Source organism: Prinia subflava, chromosome 6 (genome assembly GCF_021018805.1).
Source record: "Prinia subflava isolate CZ2003 ecotype Zambia chromosome 6, Cam_Psub_1.2, whole genome shotgun sequence".
Classification (NCBI taxonomy): Eukaryota; Metazoa; Chordata; class Aves; order Passeriformes; family Cisticolidae; genus Prinia; species Prinia subflava.
In genome coordinates this window covers 3,704,139-3,710,138 of record NC_086252.1, presented here as the reverse complement: position 1 = coordinate 3,710,138, position 6,000 = coordinate 3,704,139, and the positions used below count along the sequence as shown (strand labels likewise).

At 43.2% G+C, this 6,000-nt stretch overlaps 1 protein-coding gene across 4 annotated transcripts in view; it reads left to right on the top strand.

Moving 5' to 3' along the window:
• Positions 1-4,761: 4,761 nt before the first annotated feature.
• The window catches only part of GULP1 (GULP PTB domain containing engulfment adaptor 1), a 145,174-nt gene continuing 143,935 nt past the window's right edge, over positions 4,762-6,000 (top strand). For 2 of the 4 annotated variants that reach the window (XM_063399923.1, XM_063399920.1), the window contains exon 1: positions 4,765-4,869. The gene's annotated coding sequence lies outside the window, so the exon portion shown is untranslated. Of the gene's footprint in view, positions 4,870-6,000 lie in introns of all 4 variants that reach the window. The other 2 variants (XM_063399922.1, XM_063399921.1) reach the window with 2 other exon arrangements.

Genomic DNA, 6,000 nt, shown 5'->3' with positions numbered 1-6,000 from the left:
TTTATAAATAGATGTTCTACTACACTTCAAAAGACAACCGGCTTAGAAAAAAGTGGAAACAAAATAAGCATTTCTTACTCTTGTTCTCTTCAAGGAATACTATATGTTAGCCTTTAGGTTTTAATGAAAATTCTCTATTGCTTCTTCCTTTTATCAAAACTTTAGAATTAAGTGCCCACTGTCTCTGTTTCTCTTGGCTTATTCACAGGAGGCATTAGTCTGTGAGTAGTTCTACACAGAACATTACTTTTCTATTTTGGAAGTATTTTGTAAGGGGGACTACAGTAGTTCTATTGTCACTCCCAGGAAAAGCTTCAGGGATCCAGAGTCTGACAGCCTTTGGGATGAAAACTCTAGTAGCTTTGACAAAAAGGACCTTCTTTATATATCTGGTTATTACACAGTGATAACCAGCTTAGGTTTGCAATGAGCTATAGTAAATCAGTCACCACCACCCACGCTTGAGCATTGTCAGCAGCTTGTTTTTCTCATCCAGTTAGTACTGGTTTCTTCAGGCCCTGAATGTACTCTAACAACTCAATAGCTAAGACATCTGGTTAAAATTGTGTAGCCTATGGCACCTAGCAAATCAAAGTAATAACATATCTTTCTCCTCTTAAAGTTTTACAAAAGTGGGAAAAAAAAGAGTAACAACATAACAAGCAGAAAAAACTATAAAATATCCGGCAAGAATCTTTTAATAAATAGGAACATAAGAGAAACACAAGAAATATTGTGGGTTTGAGTGAATAACTCTTCCTATCTTTGAAACATGATTACCTTCCTAGTTAATAAAGGTAAAGCAGACATCTCCTCATGTTTTCCCTCTTTCCTGTCTCCATATCATATCTTCTAATGTATATAAACCTCTGTCATGAAACCTCTCCCAAAAGAGGTTTTATTTTGTCAAATCAAAGTGAAAGCTCAGGTAATATGATGTTATACAGGTGCCTTAAAGAAACTAGCATCTGCTCTGATGATCTGACCAACAGGAGCCTTGTTATGTACTTGGTTAAGGCTATAGATAAGGCAAATAATTGGCAGGCTTCTCAGGTCCTTCTGGCCTTTGCCATCTGCGGTGCCTAAAATGATCACAGTGGTAATGATGTCCTTTCCCTTGCTGAAACAGAGGCTGGTTGTTGTTGTTATAGTCTGAGATCATTAAGATCAATTTTGGGTTGTGATATCTGTTTACAATGTTGCAATTTACAGTTCTTTTGGCAAGGAGAGGAAAATTATAAATGAGGATGTACACATAATGTTGTACTACCATAACAACTTTAAAGGAGCTGTAAGGTAAATGGAAAATTGGGAGTAACTTCTCTGGCATTGTTTCTTCATAAGAAGGCTGGAATAGGGGTTGTTTTGGTTTCTTGTTTCATGGCCTTGCAGAGTAATGTGATGTAGCTTTTGGTCTGTGAGAGGTGAGGCAGTGCTCAGAAGGGTGGGGAAACTTCTCAGGTTTTGTAATTGGTGCAATTCTTTAATCTCTTTTCTCTAGTAACTATTTTCTGGCAAATCAGTCCAAGTGATTGGTATTTATTATTTGCTGTTGGTATAGCTACAGGTCTAAAAGACTTCTGATTCTTTTGTTTGTCCTCTATGACCTCCACCCAGTCATCACCATCATCTGTTTGCATGACTGACGTTTACAGCCTCAAGAGAACAACAAAACCAGAGCATTCATGTAGGAGCCAGGGTGCAAGCCTGAAAGTGGAGGGACATTTCATAAGGGCATGCAGTGATAGCACAAAGGTGTTTGGCTCCCCTCTGAAAGGGGCGGGTGTTGATTAGATACTAGGAGGAAATTCTGAGGCTTGTGAGACACTTGTGGAACAGATTGCCCAGAGAAACTGTGGGTGCTGCAGCCCTGGAAGTGTTCAAGGCCAGTCTGGATGGAGCTTTGAGCACCCTGGCATAGTGAAAGGTTCTCTGCTCATGGTAGGGGATTGGAACTGGATGCTCTTAAGGGTCCTTTCCAACCCAAACTGTTCTGTGTGTTTCTGAGCAAGATTTTTTTTCCTCTGAATGTTGTCTTTTCATTTCTCATGTGCCCAGTTCTTTGCTCAACTTCTCTGCAACACCCACAAGTGGGATAGCCTTGGTAATGACCTGAATTTGTCCCCTTGGGTTGTGGGGGATGTAGACTATTGGGCAAGGCAGGATTTGGTTCTTTTTGCTTTCAGTCTTTTGCTTTCTGGACCACACCAATTAAAAACTAAGAGGAATATGGAGGAATGAGAGAGTTCAAATATTTTTTGCTCTACTTTTCCTCTCAAAAAATGTCCTCATTCCACCCTGAGGTTACTACTGTTCATGGGGGAAAAAAAAAAACCTGACCATAGAAGAAAGATGTCACATTTTCTTCTCTTCCCTTCAAATACTATGCAGCAAATTTAAGTTGAAAATTGGTTTGCTCTAAATTCCTTTTATTTAAGCATTTCAGTACAGATTATGTCAAAAATATATCACAGAAGAACTAGAAAGCTTCCTATCTACTGAGTATTTTTCTCTTTTGCTATAAAATGTCTGTTTCTTTAAGAAAAAAATGTATACAGAAGGGATTTTGAAACATGTCCTTTCCTGACTAATATATTTTACACATGTAATTTTACTGCATTTAAAATGGCGTAACTTGATTTTAGAAAAAACCTACCCTGACTTCATCAAGCATATTTACTTCAGAATACCCAGTAAGTAAAAAAAAAAACCCATTCCTGCATAATCATTTATTTTTAGCTTTCTCTGGTATAGAATCTGCTATGGTACCACAAAAAAAAAAAAGTGCCCTTAATTTTACTTGCTTTCTGCAACACCTTTGAAAAACTCACAGCAGGTATTTCAATAGTCAAAATGGTTACTCTTTGCAGATTACAGCTGAGCTTGTCTAATCAACCTAAAATTGGTACACCTACTGAACAAGGCTGAGCCCTTGTTTATGATCTGAACCAAAGACCAACTTGGGGTGTGTGTTGTGGAATGCCAAATAGATAAAGATGCTTCCTGACACGGAAATGAGCTGCAGTTTTGCCTAAGGAAGCACTACATGAACTGCCTCGTTGCTTTAAAAACCAGCCACACAAACACAAAAAACAAGCTATTGAAGCTTAAAAGTTTTATCACAATTTAAATTTGAAACTTGTGCTAGATGAGTTTGTATCTTTGAGAAACTCTAAAAACTAAGGTTCTGGATAGCAGTTTACTTTTCTTCAATGATTTCATACAATTCCTTGATTATCTCTCTTCCCATCCTTACTGTCACTGTTTTTGACAGGGACAAACGGCTGAAGAGATGCATTCAATGCAGTTGTCAGCTCCAACAAGGTGCTGCAGGAGGGTGTATGGGAATAGCTGTCAGTAGCAACAACAGTCAAAAAAAGTGTTTATTTCTGTTGGCCACTCATGCAACATCTGTGAATGAAATGTATTTTGCTCAGATTCCTCAGATTTTTCTTCAACTGTCTCAGTGTTGCAGTAGATAGGTTTAGTAGGGGTATTTTTTTTTTTTTCTTGTGTGGGTTCTTTTCCCCCCACCTAAAATATTGAAGGATTAGTATATGAAAACAGTAGCTGAAAACAATTCCTGGGTTTGATGTTATTTAGAATTTAAAGTTCATACCATTTCTCCAAGTGTTTTCCATTTTCCTTCTTTCTCAGCATTCATTTTCTATTTATATTTTGCAATTTAGCTTATTAGTTTCTGAGTGAAGTTTACAAATATCTCTGAAAACATGTGAAAAGTTAGCATTTGTTTCCTTTACTTGAGAGACTAAACTGATGGAAAATTTCAGTAGCTTTGTGATGTCTATAGCAGACAAACTACTAATTTACTTGGGTTTTGTGTAACTGTTTTGGAGTTTGATTGGTTTTGGGTTTTATTTTAGTCATGACTGGAAAAGGCAGCCATCCTAATTAAATTTTTACACGTTTCATATCTATGCATATAATCATGTAGAACTTACTGATTTAAAAGCTGCCTGCTCCTGACTTCTACTCTTCATGGGGTTTTTTCCTGTCACGATTTTTCCACTCTGGGCCATAAATTGCCACCCTGAACTGTTTTCCATCTTGTGTTTAAAACAAGAATACACCTGCTGCAGACAAGACCTGCCTTTGCTTTGATTTCAGTGACATGTTACGTTCTTCTCTCGAAATGCCCATTCTCGAGGTTTCTCTGCTGATTACCGTAAAATGAAAGCCATCTTTCATGTGCTGTTAAGAAAAAGTAACCAGGGAGGAATAACAGATGAGTTTCCAGCCTTTCCACAGACTCTACATGCCCTGTTATTGGCAGTACAGTGGCAGAAGCCCACCAGGAGTAAAAGGAATATGGCAGACATTAATTCCTTGCCTTTCAACAGAAGATGCTCTGTCCCACAACTTGTACATATGATGACTGTCATAAAAAATTGTTGGATTACACCGTTCTGGTGTTTCCAAAGCACATTTTAATGGGGAGTGCATGCCACAGACATACTCCCAAGTCAGTGTGATGTTGCTCATCTGTACCCTACAAAATTCACTGCAGCTTTAACCAAGCCCAGTGCAGGCGCGTCCACTGTCTTTTCTCTCGGAGATGCTTCCCTGAGGAACGTAGAGCTGCTGACTCGCGTTCCTCACTTTCTCGGCTGCTGCCTACTCTTCGCGCCTCTCTCCCCGCTCGCTGCCGTGTCCCCCCGCCCGGCGGTGCCGGTGGGAGGCAGGGGGAGCCCGGGAGCAGCCGGCCCGGCGGCGGCGAGCCCGGCTGCAGGCGGGGTCCGCCCGCCCGCCCGCGCTGACGTCAGGAAACTTTCGGGGCGGCCGCGGCCGGAGCGGGCGCCGGGCGCGGCGCGGAGCGGCGGCGGGACGGGGCTGCTCCATCCCCGGCAGGTACGCGGAGCTCCGCGCCCGGCGGCACCGCGGGGCCCGCGCCGGGACAGCGCTGCCCCGCCGTGCCGGGGGCGGCCACCGAGGCGCGGAGGGAGGGACGGGGGCTGAGCGCCTGTTGATCGCTGCCCGGGCTCTGCCGTCGGCGGGGCACTTGGCAGGGGCGGGCGGAGCTCGGCGCGGGTACCGCGGTGTTCGCGGAGCGGGGCTGGTGCGGGGCAGCCCCCGGGTCGCTCCCGCGGGGTCGGCGCTCCCCGCGCCGGGGCCGCCGGCAGCGGCCGCTCCGCAGCCCGGCTCCCGCACGGACCGCGGGTCTCGGACACCCGGGCAGGGCTCGTTGAATTTCAAGTAGCTGCGAATAATGAGATGCCTTTCATTCGGGGTTGGGGTTTTTGCCCGTTGTAAGTACAGTAAAGCCTTTATCCGAGACGAGGTTTTGTTTTCCCCGGCGGTGCTGGGCGGCAGCCGAGCTCGCCGCTGGGGCTGCTGAGCGCTCGGTTGTTGTACAAGGGAGGATCTTCGGCTCGTAACCAAACCCAAACCACCAAGTTAATTTTAACTCCGCGTGTGTCGGGAGGGTGGAGTGCTGGAGGAGTTTGCTGGATCATCATGCGAATAGAGAGAAATCTGAGCAAGGACTGCAGCTCTGTCTCGGAGTCGGGGAGGGAGATTCAGGGAGAAATTCTCAGTTTGAGAGGGGCTAAAAGTTGTATGCCAGTGAAAGGAACGTGTGAAAGTATCTTGCTCATTTAATTTCACTGTTCTTCTCATTTATTAGGGGGCACCGAGAGTCAATCTAAGGCTCGTAAAGGTTAATTGTATTCTTCATACAAAGAAATTGGCTCCCTTCGGAAGAAATAGATTTCTGGGGTCTTTATTTGAACTTAAGACACTTATTAGATTTCTAATTTAAATAGCACGCAACTTTTAAACTTTTCAGTTCCTACAGTTCCATTGCAGCAGCAAATTCTTAAAAAGTCATCTTTATGGAAAGGAAAAGTTATTGTAACTAAAAAGATGTTAACCCCCCCCAACAAACTGGAAAGCAAGGCATAAATGAAGGTGATTATGAAGGTGTTTTGAATGTGCATTCACATAAAATATCACTACAGTATATTTGGTTTAATCAGTATG